The sequence below is a fragment of the Staurois parvus genome, unplaced genomic scaffold (genome assembly GCF_062004578.1).
Source record: "Staurois parvus isolate SC_StPar_1 unplaced genomic scaffold, SC_StPar_1.0 ptg000049l, whole genome shotgun sequence".
In the NCBI taxonomy this organism is placed as follows: domain Eukaryota; kingdom Metazoa; phylum Chordata; class Amphibia; order Anura; family Ranidae; genus Staurois; species Staurois parvus.
Window position 1 is genome coordinate 930,436 of NW_028317845.1, and position 23,324 is coordinate 953,759.

Sequence of the window (23,324 nt, forward strand, 5' to 3'; positions counted from 1 at the left end):
ATACAGAACGGTTAGTAAGGTGGATGAGTCTGGCAGCAGCATTCATGATAAACTGAAGAGGGGATAACCTGCGATGAGGTAGGCCAATGAGGAGGGAGTTACAGTAGTCGAGGCATGATAAAATAAGGGAGGGAATGAGTTGCTTAGTGGTTTCCGAGGTTAGGAGCGGTCATATCTTGGAGATGTTGCGGAGGTGAAGTCTATACTAGTTTGTCAGCGATTGGACCTGGGGCTGAAAGGATAGATGGTTCGAATCCTGGCCAGTAAAGTAGGGATCGGCCGAAATTCTAATCATGCCTGGGCAGGCTGAATGTACCCAAGTTGATCAATTAACATGGGTACTACCAGCCTGTCGGATTTTACATGCGATTATTGCTAGTGACTAGTATAGCTGCTTGCAGTAATCACTGTGTTCCCCCAGCAGGGACAGCTCTCCCCTCCGGGAGAACACAGTGGCTCTGCGATTGGAATTCCCCCATCAAGCTGACTATATTGAGGGGGTATCAAGTGAAAATTGCTCCATCTGTGGGCAGCTTTAGTCGTAGCTGAACTGCAACTGTACTCTGCTTTTGAATTACTTACCCACCATCTTACTCAAAAATTTTCTTTTAGTATTGGATAGTGTATGCGTGTCCCTTCTGGGCATGTTCTACTTCGTTTCCTGTCCAGGACATACAACAACGTTGTATTCTGACAGTGGGGAAGCTTCACTGCCCTCAGAATACAGTGATCAGCTCTGCCAGCTATAGTCTGCGGTTCTAATTGAGCTTGAAAAACCCTGTGGTTGTATAGAAGTCAATTGGTTGATCCATGAATGGCTGGCTTAAGTAAAATCTTTCTTCTTGGGGCCACCAGTCCCAACACATGGACAAGTCATATTGCCTTCTGTTCTATTTGTTCAGTTCACAGCTTTGCGTTGTGGTGGTGTGCACTGGAAAAAATGTAGGACATGCAGGACTTTTTTTCACTGTAGCATGTTGCAACACACTACACCAAATTGCAATGCGCTGCAATGAATAAACACAAATGGAATGTCATTTAGTGACATTCCAATAAAGTTGAAAACAAAAAAATAACCAGTTTGATGTACTAAAAAATCATAAATATATAATGTGTTGCGCTCCCAGTGACAATATCTTTGATGTATATATCTAATTAACCTTGCTATATGGGGTGGGGCTGCGGTGTCACTCGGAGAGAGCTGGAGTATCGGACAGACGGCGGGTGCATGGCAGGACGGCTGGCGGATCATTAGAGCTGAGCAATTCATCCTAGACCGCATATCACATATGTGAGTGTACCTGTTGGCAAGCAATAAAGGAGAAACCTTTTTATAAGGATAAAACACCATGTCTGGCAATTTGTTCCCACATATGGAAAAACGCACATGGGCAATCTGAGGATAACGCATATCCACGTTCTTACCATTCACAAAAGAGGAATTCCATCTAAGCAGGTTCCATAGGAGGTGAACCACAAGTGTGTATAGCCTAATTGCAGGCTAACAAGGAGGTGAGCATACATCTTTACCAATTGAGGATTCAAAGAAAGTCACAAATTCACAAAAAGTCACCAAATCAAGATTTATTCAAGCACAAAGTCACTGCATTTAAAGGACATTTATATCACAATTATTTGGCAGTATATATATAATTTTTTGAGTAATTCACTATTCATGTTGTGTATTTTTTTCTGTTATATATTTTAGTTCACTATGCACTATTTATTGGTTTTGCGGTTATTATTATCTGATTTATATATATTATAGTGGTTTATATTTTTTCAAATCACTCACATAGTTTGATTTTGCATATTTTTTAATACCTGAAAATTATTTGTATAGCAAGGTTAATTAGATATATACATCAAAGATATTGTCACTGGGAGCGCAACACATTATATATTTATGATTTTTTGGACACCCAGGTAGTGTTGTGTTGAGTGTTTGCGATCCTATATATATTTTGGACGGTCAGTGTCCATTCCCTTGGTTTTGAAAGGTTAATAGCTGGTGGATACAGACTGTCTCGCAAGTTGTACAGACATTTGCCAGTTTGATGTACTGTAATCATCTCAGCACTGTATACTCCACAGTGCACGCCAGCAATGTGAACCAGCCATCAATTGTGGTTGGAACGGGGGTTTCCATTGGAAGATTTTCCCTCATTATCTGCCATTGGGAGTTTTGGAATTCCCTTTGCTTTCTGTGTCAGTGAAAATGGCCCAATGGAGATAGTGAGGTCTAACTCTTGCCTACTATATTCAAAGCAAACACCTTGGGCTTCAGATACACTTAAGTGTTGTTCTACTACTTTTTTTTTTTAGTAAATATTAAAGGGGCTTATACAATCACATTGTATAGTGTATGGCCAGTTTAAAGGAGGACTGCCTTCACTGGATGAACAGGCTGATTTATAGGGTTCATATCTCAGCCAGTTCAGCAGGGACCAGCCAAGATTGTAACCATGTATGTATAGGCTGAATGTACCCAAGTTGATAGATCAACTTTGGTACAACCAGTCTGTCAGAGTATACATGTGATTGCTAGAGGTGGTTATAGCTGCTAGCAGTAATCGCTGTGTTGTCCCGGCATTGACAGCTCCCTCCCATGCCTATGCCAGGAGAAACAATAGCTCCATGGGAGGCAGTCCCCCATCAATGCTGACTGTGTTGATGTCCCGTGGTTGAAGGGACAAAAATCGCTCCATCTATGGCTAGCTTTAGGCCCCTTTCACACTGGTGTGCTTTTCCAGCACATGAAAACTATTACCTATTAAATCCTATGTAACTGTTCACATGGCAAATTGTGCTGTGCTTTGAAAAGACCTGGATGCAATTTTTCAAAAGCATACCAAAAAGTCACCTTCCATTGTAAGACTATGGGAACACATCAAAAACATATCAGTGTGACAGGGCCCATAAAATCAGACAGTTAGAACTTCAACCATGGCATTCTACATATTTTTCTGAGACATATAGACTATATTGCCAAAAGTATAGGGACGCCTGCCTTTATACACACACATGAACTTTAATGGCATCGTTGTCTAGGTCCGTAGGGTTCAATATTGAGTTGGCCCACCCTTTGCAGCTATAACAGCTTTAAATCTTCTGGGAAGGCTGTCCACAAGGTTTAGGAGTGTGTCTATGGGAATGTTTGACCATTCTTCCAGAAGTGCATTTGTGAGGTCAGGCACTGATGTCAGACGAGAAGGTCTGGGTCGCAGTCTCTGCTCTAATTCATCCAAAGGTGTTCTATGAGGTTGAGATCCTCCACCCCAAACTTGCTCATCCATATCTTTATGGAATTTGCTTTGTGCACTGGTGCGCAGTCATGTTGGAACAGGAAGGAGCCATCTCCAAACTGTTACCACTAAGTTGGGAGCATGAAATTGTCCAAAATGTCTTGGTATGCTGACGTCTTAAGACTTCCCTTCACTAGAACTAAGGTGCCAAGCCCAACTCCTGAAACTCAACCCCACACCATATTCTCCCCTCAATCAAACTTTAAACTTGGCACAATGCAATCAGGCAAGTATTGTTCTCCTGGCAACCACCAAACCCAGACAGAGAAGTGTGATTCCTCAACCAGAGAACACATCTTCACTGCTCTAGAGTCCAGTGGCGGCATGCTTTACACTACTGCATCCGACGCTTTGCATTGCACTTGGTGATGTAAGACTTAGATGCAGCTGCTCGGCCATGGAAATCCATTCCATGAAGCTCTCTATACACTGTTGTTGTGCTAATCTGAAGGCCACATGAAGTTTGGAGGTATTTAGTTGTCTCTGCAGACAGTTGGCAACTTCTGCGCACTGTGAGCTTCAGCATGCACTGACCCTGCTCTGTCATTTTACATGGCCGACCACTTCATGGCTGTGTTGTTGTTCCCAGTCATTTCCACTTTGTTATATACCACTAAGGCTACGTTCACACTAGCCTTGTTAGCAAGCGGCAGACAAACGCTGGACCAACGCTTGTCAAACATTATAGGGGCGCTTGGCAAGAGTTGGAAAAGCAGTCAAGTGTGAACAAGCCCTTACAGTTGACCATGGAATATTTAGTAGCAAGGAAATTTCACGGATGGACTTATTGCCCAGGTGACAACCTAACACAGTACCACGATTGAATTCACTGAGGTCCTGAGAGCGACCCTTTCTTTCACAAATGATTGTAGAAGCAATCTGCATGCCTAGGTGCTTGATTTTATACACCTGTGGTCATGGAGGTGATTGGAACTCCTGAATCCAATGATTTGGAGGGGTGTCCCAATACTTTTGGCAATATAGTGTGTACCTGATAATGGCCTATTGGTATATGTCAGGATATTTTCAATAGAGTAGTTCTGTATCTTAAAGGATAAGTTCACCTTTTGGCAAAAAATAAATGCACCTTTTTTTGCAAGTAAAAAAATATGCATTTATTATGTTTTGCTGCAGGAGCCTGTAAAGCATTGCACCAGTGATCAACAGATTGCTGGTGCCATGCAGGTATCCTGCAGACCTGTCAATATATCTGCTTGCCTGTATGGGATGTACTGGCCAGCAATTATACTGACGGGAAGAATCAATAAACTACCACGGTGCTCCAAACCGCTGTGGTAGTTCATGGGAAACTACATGCTGTCAGCCACTAAGGCTGTTGGGACTTGTAGTTCATTCACAGAACTCTGTGAAAGAATGATGCAGCCGTCGTGCAGCTGCGCTGTTGTCAAAAAGTGACAGCTAGTATGGGGAACTTCTCCCTGTACTGCTGTCACGGCCCCCCTGTACTGATGTCATGGCCCCTCCACGGTGATTGAGCTGCGGCTGTAAGATTAGGAACATGTTCCACCCTAAAAACGGGTGGAATATGTAATGTTCCCAAAGGTGAACTTATCCTTTAACACAGGGCTTGACAAATTTGCTTTGAATCTAGGAGCCAGCTAAAAAAGTTAGGAGCCAGTTTTTTTTTTTTGTGTAGCGTGGGTTGTCTGCCCCCAGGGCAAGGCAGCTTTTGGGTGACAAACTTCACACGATGTGATTTGCTGCATGACAATCACAGCAAAGCCACACCATGTTTTAGGTGCCATTGAAAATAATGGTACAAGAACCTGTGTTTTGCAATCACATCGATCCTAGAAAGCCCAGGTATGAATGGAGCCACCCTGGTTCACACGTATGCGATTCTGGATGCATTTTCAAACTTACAGATTCACATGACAGGCTAGATATATTGTGTTCCTATTGCGGTGGTTCACACAGATCCACAAGCATTGTTTTTTGAGTGCCATTATGAAAAGGGTCCTGTTCGAGTTTGTAGTGGTGCGTTCCAGTCGCAAGTGATAGAGTAAAGTGGTATGCGGAGATAAGTGTTCACATAGGATTGCTATTGACAAGACTTTTTGCATTGACATCAATGGGAGTAATTTTTGCATTGACATCAATGGCCCAGGCACCAAGACACAATTCCTAGAAATAACACCAGTACTTATGGCCCATCCACACCAGATTCCATATATTTCCACATGTGTTTGCTGTGTTCTTTTTTTTTTTTTTTTTTTTTTTTTTTTTTTTTGATGACAGGTCATCAAAGAAACCAAACTTGTTTTTGTTGCCAAAGTAATGTTTATGCACATTTGCGTTGTGGAAAAATGCAGTTTGCTGCATATTTATTCACTGTGCTGCAACAGTGCAATGGTGTGATTATCCCTCCTAGATTGTAAGCTCCAAGGAGCAGGGCCCTCCTATCCCTCTTGTATTGAACTGTATTGTTGCTGTATTGTCTCCCGTTCTATTGTAAAGCGCTGAGCAAACTGTTGGCGCTATATAAATCCTGTATAATAATAATAAAGGACTGTCTGTGCAGTAGGAATGTGTTCAGAAATGCATCCCTCTGCATTTGGTGTGAATGGGCCCCTAAACAAACCAGAAAACAGAGTGACTGACTGCAAATGGCATCTTTTGCTCCCATGTGAGTTGTGTGTGGGGAGGGATACAAGTACAGGGTGGTGTCCCTCCCTATCCACATACCAGTCATTGAGGAATGACAGTCTCATTTGTACACTGAATCCTTCCTTCCCCACTCTTCTCATACTACAGAATGGCAGTTTTTCAATGCAGTCAAGTCATATTGTTTAATCGTGTCATTAGTAACCGTTAAAGGTATTTTGTTTTTTATTCATACAGACCAAGGCTGGCCATACATTATACAATTTTCTTCTAAATTTTGCTTTAGATTTACCCAAAACCATATAATATGAGATCAAACCTAAACAACACATTCAATTGTGTCTAATTAGGCAGGCCCTTACACTACATAGTTGAAAGTAAATCTAAAGGGACCTGGGCAGAAATTGGACAGAAAATTGTATAGTGTATGGCCAGCTTTAAGCTCGCCACACGTGTTACAATCGGATTGTTCAATCTCCTGTGGGTCTGCCAACAAGTATGTAGTACTGCGCTCTGCTTAATTGGATACAGATTGATTGGATACATTTTTGGTAGACCTAAGGTTGAATTGCACAGAGTTCGCATGGCCAGATTGTAATGTGTATGGTGCTGCTGCAGCCAGGTATGATGGGAGAGGGAGGGAGCGAGCCCAGGCTGGAGCAGGGGTCAGCAAGGTAAGTATCATTGGTGTCCGTGGGAGGAATAGTGCCCCATCATTGGTGTCACTAATTCTCCTCTATGAAGTGTCGGGTGTAAACAAACGTGTCCATTTACACCTGCCGACATCCAATCAGATCAGCCAAAGAGAGATGGATGGGCATCCATTTCCTTTCTGTCAATTTGGAGGGGATGGCAGTCGGATGGAAGTAGACAGGTGGTCTGTTTCCATCCAACCGCCCATAGAGGACAGAGGGCTGTGTCTGTGTCCGCTGTGCAGCAGCAAAGTGGACATGGACCGGTCATCCGCTTGCTCAGCGGGAATTAGTGGAGAGATCCCCTGAGCAAGCAGATCCACTGATGGGTCTGCCCCGTGTGAAAGGGGCCTTACAGCAAACAGGCTTTTTTTTTTTGCTTTTGGGATAAAGGTTTTACATAAACGCTGATCATTATAAGCACCCCTGTCAATGGTAAATGGTTTGTCTCTTGCCTGTAAGTGATACATCTGCAAGACAGCTTGTTCTTTTGAAAAACAGACTTAATTACTGGATCACCAGATGAAATAGAAGAAAGAAAAGGCTAAGTTTCCATGCACATTAGCGGTTTTTTTTTTAAAGCTCCTAGAAGCTGTTATCTGCATTTATTTTTCCCTGCTCCTAGAAGGTAAATAGTGTTATGCTATGTGTCCATGCACACTACTTTAGTCTAGAAGCATTTTTCAAGCATTAGCGTTTAGGTGCAGAAAAAAAATTGTTTCTGTAGAGTTTTTGGGAGCGTTTTTCCGACATGAAAATATGCTAAATGCTACTAAAACGCTCTTAACAGCTTTTTTTCTTTTCTTTTTGTACTGTTACACTAATAAAATGCTTCTAAACACTATTAAACATTTTTTTTTTTTAGCTTACAAAAAAATGCTAATGTGCATGGAGCCCAAAAAAGAAAACTAATGCAGTCATCACATCTAAAAATTGATAAGCTGCAGTATAATAAATGATAGATAATATGAGGTCCTCCTGCACTTATATGGATCCTCCCTAAGCTGCTGACACTTGTACCTGAAACCAAGGTGTAAGTGACTGAACAAGAATACATAATAGTGCAGCGCTATAAATACAAAAAAAATATATACAATCAATAAAACGTGAAACCTAAATATATTCCTAATCCTCCCTATAATCCACACTTGATATATAATAAATGTTTGCTTTATTGCTTTAACGTGTATCTACTAAACCCAAGAACAAAATGTTGTTATCTTGTCACTTACCAGTCCTCAGATGTGGTGGCTGCATTAGTTTTAATTTTTCAGAATAAGAACACTTGAAAATACTTATTGACCCTGATAGAATCCAGATTCCTTGTAAATTTCATTGTACTGAACTGATCTCTCAAACAGTGGGGGACATTTACTAAAACTGATCCACCCAGAATCTGGTGCAGCTGTGCAGGGTAGCCAAAATTAAGCATTGGCAATAAAACCTGGAAGCTGATTGGTTTCTTTGCAGAGCTGCACCAAATTCTGGGTGGATCAGTTTTAGTAAATAGTCCCCAGTGTTATCGGGTTTTACCCCAGGTTCACCCTGAAGCGTTTTCCACAGCGTTTTGCAGAAATGCACTACAGTTCATTTAACATGATTTCCTATGGAACCCGTTCACATCTCCACGTTTCCACCCGGTGCATTTTTTGGAAAGGATCAGGGACTTTTTTGAACGCAAAAGGTAGCATTTTTGGTTCTATAGACTTCAATGGAAGCGCTGCAGAAAAGCATGTAGTGCGTTTTTGCTGCGTTTTGCATTTTAAATCTGCCTAGCAACAAATAAAAACCTGCATCAAAAACTCAGGTGGCAAAACGCAATGCAGAAACTGGTCAAAGGTAAACTGCATAGGTGTGAACCTAGCCTTCCAGCTATCAGGTGTGAACCACAATACCCTATGTAATGGAGATGGTGAGAGGGGGAGGTATTTGTAGTAAATAGCAGGAGAGCAGACCTGCAAAGGAGATGGTCTGAGACTGCGGGAATACTACAAGAGATGGTCTGAGACTCTGCATGGCCAAACACGTTCTGTGAGTTGCTGGAGACTTCGAACATGATTTAGAAGACAGGGTGGAGACAGATTATATGACACTGCTACAGATCACTGCTATTATAGTCCCTTTATAAATCTGCTTGTAGTGGCATACAAAAGAACATGCTCCCTACAGCCCTCTTAAAAATGATTTGTGCTACATTTAATATTTCACTCAAAAAGATCCAAAAGCATAAAAATAGAATGGAAATGAACTGCAAAAAGTAAAATGGTGTAAAATAAATGAACCAAACTGATTGGCTACTGAAACCCAGACTAAGGAATATTTTTTTTTTCTTCACTGATACTGACTTTCCAGTGAACTTGTGTAAACTAAATAAAAAAAAAAGTGAGATTCTGGCTTTTAATTTGATCGCGTTAATATTGTATGATAATGGATTCATCCTTGTATGTATAGAATTTTTTATTTCTTTTGGGGGGGGGGGGGGGGGGGGAATGGAGTAGCGCAGTGTCCAACTGGGAATAATTCCTATGACTTCCTGTTCTTCAGACTCAAAAGGAAATGAGAGTGGAATTTCCACCTAAGACAGCTGTCATTGGAATCAATCAATGGATGTCATTGGGTCACAACTAGATCCTGTGCCAGTGGTACCTGCTCAAAGAAGGAGGCATGGTGTAATCATGCAATCTTTTTAAAACTTTGAGGAAACATGACTCTATATAGGGAGAACACAGAAGCAACCAATCACATAATTAGGAAGAAGAAATAGGGGACCTGTTTGGGGAAAAATAGAATGAAACGGACAGTATGAAAAAAGGCTGATGTATTTACATGGGGAAGGCTTTACCTGATGCTAGTAAAATAATCCCACTGGCTGGAGTTGGACTTTAAATGATTGTGTTGTGTTTTTGTAAATCTACATCCACTAGATATTTATTTCAGGTACTTATATAGCGCCGTCAATTTTACGCAGCGCTTTACATATATATATTGTACATTCACATCAGTCCCTAACCCTCAAGGGGTGTACAATATAAGGTCCCCAACTCACATTTATACATACACATACTAGGGCCAATTTAGACAGGATCCAATTCACCTACCAGCATGTCTTTGGAATGTGGGAGGAAACTGGAGTACCCGGAGGAAACCCACGCAGGCACAGGGAGAACATGAAAACTCCAGGCAGGTGGTGCCGTGGCTGGGATTCAAGCCAATGACCCTAGTACTGCCAGGCGGAAGTGCTAACCATTTAGCCACCGTGCTGCCCTGTCCTGTATACTTTCAAGTCGGCAGAGAGCAACCAGAATCACGTGTGTATTTTTCAGTCTTTTAGGTTGATATTGTGACAATCCGTACATGACCATCCATAATCTTGATTATTGTGATCAATAGGGAACATTTGGAAACTTCCAATGATTTTCAAATCAATAGGCTCGACATTTAAAGCTTGCCACGCACAGCTCAAATTTTGACAGGTTTCTGCTGCATCACTCTAAGCTGTGGACAACCCTGGTGGCATCACCTGGATTGGCAAAAAAGTAAACTGAAAAAGGAGCCAGGTGGAAAATTGTCAGTTGAACAGCGGCTGCATCCAATCAGATGCAATCACTCTTCGGGCTTTCAGATATTCGGTCAGACAGCTAGGGTGGTGGTGGCTGTTAGAATACAGCAGGGGAAATTCCTTCTTTTGCACAGTTTAGCGAGGATGGAAACATCTGTTAGCTTTCTCTCATCCAGTACACAGGCTCAACAGGAGTATGGCTAGCTCAAGATAGATTCAGATTGCTGTAAGGGTGTGTCTGAATCTTTAACAATTTATGATTGAAGGTATTTTATTGTGTTTACAACCTTCCTCTATTGTTTGCCAAGCCGGAGTTTGTGGAAGCTGCACATACAATTTCCAGTTTTATTGTGATGATTTGCAGTTTTTTTCTGCCTGTAGTGTATGTGAATGTAGCAATGGATGGTTGCCATTCATTTCATGCAGTTGACAAGGGGCAGTGTAGATCCACCCAATGTTTCCAGCAGATGGGACATGCCAGTGTTTTATGTGTCATATCTCAGCCATGACTGTAACATACCACAGCATCCATTCCACCATCTGTGATAGTTGAGTCTTTGACCAATTCTCATTGCTCTGTGGGGCTGAGTCATATTTGAAATACCTTTTTATATTGTACGGATAAAAAGACTATTAGGCAACTGGGAATGTTAAGGTTAAAATCAACAGTTTGTGATTTTTTTCTTTTGTATGCCACTACACAAAATGGATTTGGATGAACCAAAATTTATTTGGATTCTATGGGTGACATTTAAACGTTTAATGAAAAAGAAAAAAAAAAGCTGCTGCATTCATGCTTGAGCTGAGCGTCTGGTCCTTTTTTTGTAGGCATTTTTGCGGGAGTGTAAAGCCTGGTACACACGATGAGAATATTGGATGGATGAATGATTGTACTTTTTTTTTTTTTTTTGCATGCTAGTCTCATATTGAAAGCAAATAAGTTACTAGAGTTACAAAAATTCTTGGAAGACAGAATACAATTTCTTGCAATGATGTAATGTATTGTAATGTATTCTTTTGTTTCCAAACATGCACAGTCTTGATCATTCAAGGTTTTACAAATGAATACTGTGCTGAGTAACCGCTTCCCAACCGCCCTATAGCAGAAATAATGCTACAGGGCGGCACAGGTGCGCAAAATTGTGTGTGTGTGTGTGTCAGTGGTACACTGAAATTTCCATTGAACACTTTGAGGTGCCCTTGTACATCAACCCTAAATCATATCTGAACCCTAGAAGAAAAGTTCTAAACGGCTGCTTACCAGTGGTGGCTGAATTAGTTTGCGATTTTAAGGCTTTTCGATTTTAAGGCTTTTCACCCGGTGATCCTACAACTAACTAATTTCCTGTCGTAGGATGACAACACTCACTCACTGAACTGAATCTGTAGAGGAGCAGCATTTTAACTCTAGGACAAGACTACAGAACACCTCCCTTTTTTTTTTTCTCCCTAAAATAGGAAGGGGTGTCCTGTAGTTTACATAGGTGAACTGGGCAGGGCACACAAAAAAGCTCACTGAGTTTTTGGCAGAATCAACTTCTTTTTTTGTTTGTTTTTTTTTGGCACTTATCAGGCTGATATTACAAAACACTTCTAATGGTACATTTATCAGGCTGAGAGGGAGCCAGCAAGAGAAGTTCCTTGTTGTGGTTTACATACATAGTTACGTAGTTAGGTTGAAAAAAAAGACGCTAGCCCAGCTATATTGTAAGCCTTAACGAGCAGGGCCCTCTGATCCCTCCTGTGTTAATTTGTATTGTAATTGTACTGCCTGCCCTTATGCCGTAAAGCGCTGCGTAAACTGTTGGCGATATATGCATCCTGTATTATAATAATAATAATAATAGTATAACCAATTAAGAAAAAAAACCACACACACACAAATGGAAAACCTCCTCCATATATCATATCCTATACCCACAGCTGATTAGAGGAAGGCAAAAACCCCAATAAAGCATTATCTCATTTGGCTCCAGTGGGGGGAAAAGAAAATCCTTCCTGATCCCCCAGAAGGCAATCAGATATATACCCTGAATCAACTACCCCTGATGTTGCTACCTATAAATATTAATATTCAGTTGTCTTTTTTTTATTTTTATTTTTGTACATTTAGAAATGCATTCAGCTCTTTTTTAAAACAATCTACTGAGCTATCCAGAACTAGTTCTTGAGGGAGTCTATTCTGCATTTTCACAGCTCTTACTATCAAGAAGCCTTTCAATATGTGAAGGTTAAGCCTTGGTTTACATTTCTGCAATGTAGCATATAGCATGTGATTTGCACAGGAACCGCACCGCATTTCTGTGCAAATCACATGCGAATTCTGTGTGGTGCGATTTGAGCCATACAAAATGACACCCCGCATCCACACCAAAAAGGTGCAAGACCCCTTTTTTAATTTTTTTTCTTTTTTTTTTTTTGGTCCACGCCAGAACCTGATAGATTGGGTCTGATTCTGCACATCGGACCGTGTTTTGCGAACAGATTTCGGGATGTTAACTTAACCACTTGAAGTCCAGACACTTTTACCCCCCCTCCTGTCCAGGTCAATTTTCAGCTTTCAGTGCTGTCACACTTTGACAATTGCGCAGTCATGCAACACTGTACCCTATATGAATTTTTTTTGAGACAGATAAAACTTTATATTAGTGGTATTTATTCACCACTGGGATTTTTATTTTTTTTGCTATATAAATGAAAGCCCCAAAATCTTGAAAGTGTTTTTCTTATAAAATTTTGCAAATCTTTCTTCATAAATCTTGGCCAAAATTTATTCAGTTATCTTAGTTAAAAAAAAAAAAAAAAAGTTTTATAACCAAAAATTATAATTTTTCAAAAATTGCCTCATAGCCTTGTACCACGTAATCTCTGTGATCATTCACAGATTTCACACATAGTAAGCAATGATGTCAGAAGTGACATCTTGCTTACTACTATTAATGTGATCACTGATTGGCCAATCAGTGATCACTGATTGGCCAATCAGTGATCACATGATCAGGACCTCACAGAGGTCCCGTACAGCGATCGGTTTTCCGCTGTGTCTTCCAGACACAGCAGGCACTAGATTGCTGGGAGGCAGGGAGGATGTTTATAAACTGCCACCCGCCCCTGCACTGCTCCCGTTCGGACGTTTATATACATGGGCCGGACGGGAAGTGGTTAACATACACACCCACAGTGATTCGCATGAACTGGGTGCGATTGTGATGCGGTGCAGTATTTGCACAGAAACAAGTGCGAATTCCGCACTGCATCATAGTGAACCCAGGCTGAATCTCTTTTCCTCCAGACAGAGTACCACCTTGTCCTTTTTGTAATGACCTTAAAGTAAATAACTACACTAAGTTCACTATATGGACCACTTATTTTATGTATGTACAGTGCTTTGAAAAATAATTCCTACCCCTTGAAATTTTCCACATTTTATCATGTTACAACCAAAAACATAAATGTATTGTATTGGGATTTTATGTGATAGACCAACACAAAGTGGCACATAATTGTGAAGTGGAAGAAAAATGATTTTTAACATTTTTTACAAATATCTGAAAAGTGTGGCGTGCATTTGTATTCAGCCCCCGAGTCAATATTTTGTAGAACCACCTTTTTGCTGCAATTTCAGCTGCAAGTCTTTCTGGGGATGTCTCTACCAGCTTTGCACATCTAGAGAGTGATATTTTTGCTCATTCTTCTTTGCAAAATAGCTCAAGCTCTGACAGGATGGGGAGCGTCTGTGAACAGCAATTTTCAAGTCTTGCCACAGATTCTCAATTGGATTTGGGTCTGGATTTGACTGGCCCATTCTAACACAAAAATATGCTTTGATCTAAACCATTCCATTGTAGCTCTGGCTGTATGTTTAGGGTCATTGCCCTGCTGGAAGGTGAACCTCCGCCTCAGTCTCAAGTCTTTTGCAGACTCTAACAGGTTTTCTTCTAAGATTGCCATGTATTTGGCTCCATCCATCTTCCCATCCACTCTGACCAGCTTCCCTGTCATTGCTGAAGAAAAGCATCCCCACAACATGATGCTGCCACCACCATGTTTCACGGTGGGGATGGTGTGTTCAGGGTGATGTGCAGTGTTAGTTTTCCACCACACATAGCATTTTGCTTTTTTAGGTCAAAAAGTAAAATTTTTGTCTCATCTGACCAGAGCACCTTCTTCCACATGTTTGCTGTGTCCCCCACATGGATTCTTCAAACTGCAAATGGGACGACTTATGGCTTTCGTTCAACAATTGCTTTCTTCTTGCCACTCTTCCATAAAGGCCAGATTTGTGGGGTGCACGACTAATAGTCGTTCTGTGGACACATTCTCCCACCTGAGCTGTGGATCTCTGCAGCTCCTCCCAGAGTTACCATGGGCCTCTTGGCTGTTTCTCTGATTTAATGTTCCCCTTGCCCAGCCTGTCAGTTTAGGTGGATGGCCATGTCTTGGTAGGCTTGCAGTTGTGCCATACTCTTTTCATTTTCGGATGATGGATGGAACAGTGCTCCCTGAGATGTTCAAAGCTTGGGATATATTTTTATAACCTAACCCTGCTTTAAACTTCTCCACAACTCTATCCCTGACCGGTCTGGTGTGTTCCTTGGTTTTCATGATGCTGTTGTTCACTAAAGTTCTCTAACAAACTTCTGAGACCTTCAAAGAACGGCTGTATTTAGACTAGACTTTGATTAAATTACACACAGGTGGGCTGTATTTACTAATTAGGTGACTTCTGAAGGCAATTGGTTCCATTAGATTTTAGTTAGGGGTATCAGAGTAAAGGGCTGAATACAAATGCACGCCACGCTTTTCAGATATATATTTGTAAATAATTTTGTAAACCATTTATCATTTTTCCTTCTACTTCACAATTATGTGCCACTTTGTGTTGGTCTATCACATAAAATCTCAATAACATACATTTTACGTTTTTGGTTGTAACATGACAAAATGTGGAAAATTTCAAGGGGTATGAATACTTTTGTTCAAGGCACTGTATGTATACATTGACTATTAAAATACGGAATGTGTTTTTAAGAGTTATCCTTAAGATGCTAATGGCTCAGGTTTATGGGACATTTTCAAGTTTACACAAGTCAAGTCAAAGCTCTTGCTTGGCCATTACTAAGCATAGTTTACGTGATTGAGACTTTCATCGTATTGTATTGTCACAGATCTAAAAGCATGTATCTAAAAAGACTGCGCTCCACCATTTTACTGCCACTACACAGTAGTAAGTATTAAATGTCTGCAGCCAAAACATGTCACAGTTGTACTTTTTAAACCAATATGTAACAATGGCAGGACGGCGAGGACATTAGAAGATCAGGAGAAGAATGTGTATATTTTTGTGACAGTCAAAGCAGTTTGAGAACAGGAGGTATGTGTCAGTGTTGGTGAGGTTTGTGATACAGGAAACAGCTATTAGTCTCGGTGTCTATGATCCCACACTCCTCGCACAGCTTCCTTCCTGTGTAGCTCTGTACGATCACATTTCAGGGGGCCTCGCTTCTAGATCCAGATCCCACAATCACAGCACGGATCTGCCAGCATTGTCTCGCCATCATGTATGTATATTGTCACTTTTTTTTCTGGGGAGCTCTTGTTGTCACAGCTACAAATGTCCTCTTGCTTATGTATCTGCTTCTATGGTTTCCTGTCTTCTGTGAAATGTATGTAATTCAATAGACCACACAATATATTGCAGAGAAGACATAAACTGCTGTTTACTGTTTAGCTAGTTTCCAGACCGGTTGAGCTACTTTTGATTTTGAAAGGGGTTTCCACTTTCGGTGACAGGGAAACTACTTTCAATGGTGGAGTGATGCCAGTAGCTCATTGAAGTCTTGCCAGGATTGGCACTGTTAGGCTAGGTTCACACTTGTGTGTCTGCTTTCTCATCAGGGTGAATAAAAATTTATTTAAATAAATTCAGATTTTTTTTTTTTTTTTTTTTATTCTGGTTTTTGGAGTAAAAATCTATTTAAGATACATTAATAATTTATTTTATTCAGCATGAAATGGAGCTTAGTTATATAGCATGAGGCTGTTTATTCTGCAATACGTACATTTTTGGTAAACTAATTCAATGAATGCAAGCTGAGATATCATGCACTGCATTGATGCAGTCACACAATTTCACAGTAACCATGAGAAATAACATGAAATAAAAGAATTTGAGTAGTTCTCCAACTATGTGTGATCAACCTAATATCGGTTCTGATATCGCTGTTTTAGTAACCTGACAGCTTATTATTCTAAAAAGGAAACTTTCATTTGGTTTGCAAATATTAAAGATTCTAACTACCAGCAAGAATGAGTCGGATTAATTACATTTAAAGAGCACCTGTCATTTTAGATCCATCATGGCAGCACTTGTTAGCGGACATCCACTCACATGCTGCCGCAATGTCCCTCACCTTGTTGTGTCATTGCCGCATCACCAGCCGTCCCAATAAAGCGAGTGGGACTGTCGATGAGTCAACAGCGGGTCAGAGGAGGAGCCGCTGTGGGACAGAGATGACAGTTGCTCTTTAAAAATGAAGATATGATTTAAATTAAGCCTTTTCACTAGTGATTTAAACTGTGATTTTAAATCAACTTGATTTAAATCAAACCCACCCTGATTCTCATGTTTTTTTTTTTTTTTGTTTTTTTTCCCCCTGCCATTTTTTTTTCATGCACCTTTTCATTTGTTTTCATGCACTCCTTATTTTTCCAACTGACACGGGTGTGAACAGGTAAATAGGTGTGCATTGTTGTGCGGAACATCGAATAGGTGTGATTGGGGCCTTCGTTTTTCTATTGGCAGGCAGGGGTAAAAGTAGGCAGCTGAGCAGCAGTTTTATCACCCCCAACAATCAAGCTGGAAGTTAACATGGTCAGTGGCCATGTTTGTATACACTGCTATGGTTGCAGTGCGGTACTGGAAAATGTATACTACATATTGCTTTCTGCAGGCAGTATAGCAACCAAATGCAACATATTCAAATGAATGAGGCCAAGCTGTAACTGTGCTGAAACCCTGTGTAAGCCCTGGTTCACACCTATGCGGTCATACGGGCCTCAATTTGCACAGGCACGATAGACCATTCATTTGAATGGACTCCCATGCCCTGGGACACGCAGGGAAGAAGTCCCTGCACTATTTTTGGAAATCGTAGCCCGAATGGGAACAGACGTTCCCAGTACAGTTGCGATTTCAAGTGTGGGCGGTGCTAGAATTAATGGCACCCGCCTGTGAGTCCCACATGCCTCTGTGTGGGTGGTGCGGCTGCAGGTATTTGTGCAGGTCCCACAGCAGCACAACCCGCACAGATGTGAGCCAGGGGTAAGGGTAGTTTTACACCTATGCAGGTTGCGTTTGAGCCGTTTCTGCATTGTGTTTTGCTTTTTTGGCACATTTTGATGCAGTTTTTTATTTTATTTAATTTCTTTGTTGCTAGGCAGATTTAAAAAAGCAAAATGCTGCAAAAACACAATACATACTTTTCTGCAGCATTTCCATTGAAGTCTGTAGAACCAAAGCTTGTGCTTTTGATAAACAACACACTTGCTGGCTGGATCACCAAATAAAAATAGAAGAAAGCCTAAAATAAACGAATACAGCCTTCACATCTAAGAATTGGTATGCTGCGCTATAATACATTTTTGCTTTTGGGTTTAATCCTGCTATAAAGTATATGTAAACCCTTACCTTGTAAAACAACCCATTCAGTTTAAAATAGAAATGAATGATAAAATGGGTATGTATACATATAAAAAAAAATATAGATACCTGTGGTGGTTTTTGGTTTTTTTCTTTTTTTTCTTTTTTTCTCTCTGCATAAGGAGTTTAGGGAAGACACGCAGCAGCACACTGATCTTGCCTTTGAGTGGGTGTGTGTGTGTGTGCACTCATTCCTAGTGTGGTCTGTCTTTTATAAGAAAGGGGGACTGACAAGAACACCAGGGATTTTGTACAAAGGAAACAATACAAAGAGAACAGGATATTTTTTGATAGAAGTATATGGTACAGCAGACACATCAGGAATATAAAAGTGTCCTTTACGTCCCAGGGATAACATCTAAGGAAATTGCAGAGGAGAATAGAAGGAAAGATTGTGGTGTTATGTCTCACGCTCACTGCTGCTCTTAAACACACATTTTGTTTTGCAAGAGCCCCTGAATTCAACTCCATAAAAGTTTGTGTCCATGTACACATACTGTAGGATTTTATCAGAGTTTAGCACAAGGAGAGTTTAGGGGCAGCTAAACATCCCTCTCTTGAAAGCAGAAGAATCATGCTCAGGAGAGGAACATTTTGGCCAAAAAATTACTCTGGCCAATAAAATGAATAAATGTCCAAGTGCTAAACGTGGTAGGTTTATGTGCGTTTTGCCACGTTTGATGTTTTTCTGCTGTCAGTAGAGTAAATGTTCCAATATACATTGAAGGAAATAAGTATTTTATCCCCTTCTGATTTTGAATGTTTGCCCACTCACAAAGAGATGATCAGTCTAAAAATCAATTGGTAGGTGTAATGTAACACAGAGACAGAATAGCAACAAAAATTTCAAAAGAAATGCATATCTAACAAATTATGCACTGATATGCATGTTCATGAGGGAAATAAGTATTTGATCCCCTTCACAAAACATGACTTCGTACTTGGTGGCAAATCCCTTGTTGGCAATCAGAGGTCAGACGTTTCCTGTAGTTGGCCACCAGGTTTGCACACATCTCAGGAGGGATTTTGGCCCACTCCTCTTGGCAAATCCTCTCCAAGTCATTAAGGTTTGGTGGCTGACGTTTTGGCAACTCAAACTTTCAGCTCCCTCCATAGATTTTCAATTGGATTAAGGTCTGGAGACTGGCTAGGCCACTCCAGGACCTTAATGTGCTTCTTCTTGAGCCACTTTTGCCTTGGCCCTGTGTTTTGGGTCATTGTCATGCTGGAACACCTATCCACGACCTATTTTCAATTCCCTGGCTGAGGGAAGAAGGTTTTCACCCAAGATTTGAAGGTACATTGCCCGTCCATCGTCCCTTTTGATGTTGTGCAGTTGTCCTGTCCCCTTAGCAGAAAAACACCCCCAAAGCAGAATGTTTCCACCACCATGTTTGACAGTTGGGAGGGTGTTCTTGGGATCATAGGCAGCATTCCTCCTCCTCCTCCAATCACGGCGAAATGAGTTGAGACCAAAATCTAGCTCTTTGGCATCATCTAAACACAACACTTTCAACCAGTCCTCTTCTGTATCATTCAGATGTTCAGTGGCAAACTTCAGATGGGCCTGGACATGTGCTTTCTTGAGCAGAGGGAGCTTGCAGGCACTGCAGGCTTTCAATCCTTGTCGGCGTAGTGTGTTACCAATTGTTATCTTGGTGACTGTGATCCCAGCTGCCTGGAGATCATTGACAAGATCCTCACGTGTAGTTCTGGGATGATTCCTCACTGTTCTCATGATCATTGACACTCCACGTGGTGAGATCTTGCATGGTGCACCAGACCTAGGGAGACTGACCGTTGTTTTGTGTTTCTTCCATTTGCGAATTATTGCACCAGCTGTTGTCACCTTCTCACCAAACTGCTTGGCGATAGTTTGGTAGCCCAGTTCAGCCTTGTGTAGGTCTACAATCTTGTCCCTGACATCCTTGGACAGCAATTTGGTCTTTGGCATGGTGGAGAGTTTGGAATCTGATTGTTTGATTGCTCCTGTGGACAGGTCTTTTATACAGGTAACAAAATGAGATTAGCAGCACTCCCTTTAAGAGACTGCTTCTAATGTCAGCTTGTTACCTGTATGAAAGACACCTGGTAGCCAGAAATCCTGCTGAATGATAGGGGATCAAAAACTAAATTCTCTCATGAACATGCAGATCAGTGCATCATTTGTTAGACATGCATTCCTTTTGAATTTTTTGTTGCTATTCTGTCTCTGTGTTACAAAACACCTACCATTTGATTTTAAACTGATAATTTCTTTGTGAGTGGGCGCACATTCAAAATCAGCAGAGAATCAATTACTTATTTCCTTCACTGTACATGTAGCCTTAGGTAAGTATTTTTATTGTTACATTTTAAAATGGATTACATTCGCTGATATTCATTTGAATTCTAGAAAGAGCTGTAACAAAGCTGTCTATGAAATACCATGCTCGAAATGTTACACAACAGGCAAATTGTGTACTAAATACACTGCAATTTAAACTGAAAGAGAGATGCACATGAGGCTAATACTCTGCAAAATATATATAGGCAGTCACACCCATATCCTAATTCTTCGAGCTGAGTGTAGAGCATGGGCTTGTTTCCTCTGTCCTTATATAGTACCTCTTTATTTAAATGTTTTGTGTAATAAGTAAACATACTCCACAATGGATACCATGCAAAGGGGGAGTTTAAAAGATATGAAAGGAAATCTCACCGATGTAACAGGAAACCCTCAATAGCAGATACTTGATGCATAACTCTGCACCCTCATACAAGGTTATTAGGAAGTGTGGCGTCCTGACACTCCTTGTCCTAAAGTGACAACCCTGCTTCTCCATAGATTCAGTATAGTGAGTGAGCGTTGTCACCCTAGGACATGAAGCGTGTACTTTCAGGATCACCAGGTAAAAATATTGAAGAAACAAAGCCCAAAAATGTTACAGCCACCATATCTACTGGCTGTTAAGTTGCAAATACATTAATTTTTTTCTGGGTTTAGATATACTTTAAGTGTAAACCTTAACAATGTATGTACCTCCTTTTTTGCTTTTTTTTCTTTTCGCTTTAGTTCTGTTACAACAAATCACTTTCATTAGTATTTTTATCTGTTAAAGTACAAAAAAAATACCTGTTCGTCCTACCTATTAAGCAGTGATTCTCTGGGCCATCTGCCTGTACTGTTTTCAGTTACCATTGGTCATAAAATTCTCATTTGGGTCCTGAGATCCCAGTGAGGGCTCCATTATTCCTATAGCTGGGACCATACTCCTGGATGCCTGTACCTCCTTGTGTAGCTACCAGGCATGAGAATTAAAAATACCTGTATGCAGAGGGCACAACTAGAATTTTGAGAAAAGGCTGAGCAGCAATGGGCATGGCCAAATAGTGAAGATCTATGAAGTGGCGCTGAAGATCTCTTCCTCTATGGGTTACTTTTTTGGGGAAGAGGTATAGCTGTAAGCAGAGTTTCCCTCAATTTTAAAAAACAAGTGAAAAATATCTGAACACAAAGCTACAGATTACTGAAGATTATTCTAAAGTAAACATTTTTAAAACCACAAACATGTTATACTTACCTGCTCTGTGCAATCATTTTGCACAGAATATCCGCAATCTTACTCTACTTGGGTCCTCCACCGGTGCTCCTCCCCCCTGCAGAGTGCCCCGTGTGTGTGTGTGTGTGTGTGTGTGTGTGTGTGTGTGTGTGTGTGTGTCCCCTAGCCAGTTCTGTGTATCCGACACACAGAACACAGCTTGGCCCTGTCCCCCACTCCCTCCTCACCCTGCTGCTGTCTATGAGCTGGAGGAGAGCTGCTGCTGTTTTGCACATCTCTGGATTGAGATCGAGCTCAGATAAGTATAAGGGGTGGCTGGGTATGAAGCTACTTGCAAAAGGTTTTTTTTTTTACCTTCTATTAGAACTACTTGACGTTTTATGTACAGTTGCAAGAAAAAGTATGTGAACCCTTTGGGATTACGTGGAGTTTTGCATGAATTGGGCATAAAATGTGTTCTGAACGTCATCTAAGTCACAACAATAGAAGAACACAGTCTGCTGAACATAATACTACACAAACATTAGATGTTGCCATGGTTTAATTGCACATAACATGTAAACATTCACAGTGCAGGGAGGAAAAAGTATGTGAACCTTTGGACTTAATAACTGGTTGACCCTCCTTTGGCAGCAATAACCTCAACCAAACGTTTCCTGTAGTTGCAGATCAGACCTGCACAACGATCTGGAGTAATTTTGGACCACTCCTCTTCACAAACCTGTTTCAGTGTAGCAATATTCTTGGGATGTCTGGTGTGAATCGCTCTCTTAAGGTCATGCCACAGCATTTCAATCGGGTTGAGGTCAGGACTCTGACTGGGCCACTCCAGAAGACGTATTCTGTGCTGTTGCAGCCATTGTTTTGTTGAATTACTTGTATGCTTTGGGTCATTGTCCTGTTGCATCACCCATCCTCTGCGGAGCTTCAGTTGGCGGACAGATGGTCGTACATTTTCCTGCAAAGTGTCTTGATAAACTCTGGAATTCATTTTCCCATCAATGACAACAATCTGTCCAGGCCCTGAGGCAGCAAAGCAGCCCCAAACCATGATGCTCCCTCCGCCATGTTTTACAGTGGGGATGATGTTTTGATGTTGGTGTGCTGTGCCTTTTTTTCTCCACACATAGTGTTGTGTGTTCTTCCCAAACAACTCAATCTTGGTTTCATCTGTCCACAGTATATTTTGCCAGTAGTGCTGTGGAACATCCAGGTGCTCTTTTGCAAACTTCAAACGTGCTGCAATATTCTTTTTGGACAGCAATAGCTTCCTCCGTGGTGTACACCCATGTACTCCATTCTTGTTTAATGTTTTCCTTATTGTAGATGTGTCAACAAAAATGTTAGCATGTGCCAGAGATTTCTGTAGGTCTTTAGCTGACACTCTGGGATTCTTCTTTACCTCATGCAGCGTTCTGCGCTGTGCTCTTGCAGTCATTTTTACAGGACGACCATGCCTAGGGAGAGTAGCAACAGTGCTAAACTTTCTCCATTTGTAGACAGTCTGTCTTACCGTGGACACATGAACATCAAGGCTTTTGGAGATACTTTTGTAACCCTTTCCAGCTTCATGCAAGTCAACAATTCTTGATTGTAGGTCTTCTGAGAGCTCTTTTCTGTGAGGCATGGTTCACATCAGACAGTGCTTCTTGAAACCAATAAACCCAAAACAGGTGTGTGTTTTTTAAGGGCAGGACAGCTGTCAGCAACACATCCAATATCATCACACTGATTGGAGTCAAGGTTGGCTCACTCCTGGCTCCAATTAGCTCTGGGAGAAGTCATTAAGCTAGGGCCTCACATACTTTTTCCTCCCTGCACTGTGAATGTTTACATGTTATGTGCAATTAAACCATGGCAACATCTAATGTTTGTGTAGTATTATGTTCAGCAGACTGT

General features: G+C 41.1%; 1 protein-coding gene across 3 annotated transcripts in view; it reads left to right on the plus strand.

Annotated features, from left to right (window-relative positions):
- Nucleotides 1-23,324, plus strand: part of SEPTIN2 (septin 2) — a 68,486-nt gene that overhangs the window by 3,523 nt on the left and 41,639 nt on the right. Inside the window, exon 1 of one of the 3 annotated variants that reach the window (XM_089665625.1) lies at nt 15,612-15,742. The exons of the other annotated variants lie outside the window; for them this stretch is intronic. The gene's annotated coding sequence lies outside the window, so the exon portion shown is untranslated. Of the gene's footprint in view, nt 1-15,611; nt 15,743-23,324 lie in introns of those variants that run through there. 3 annotated transcript variants of the gene reach the window in all.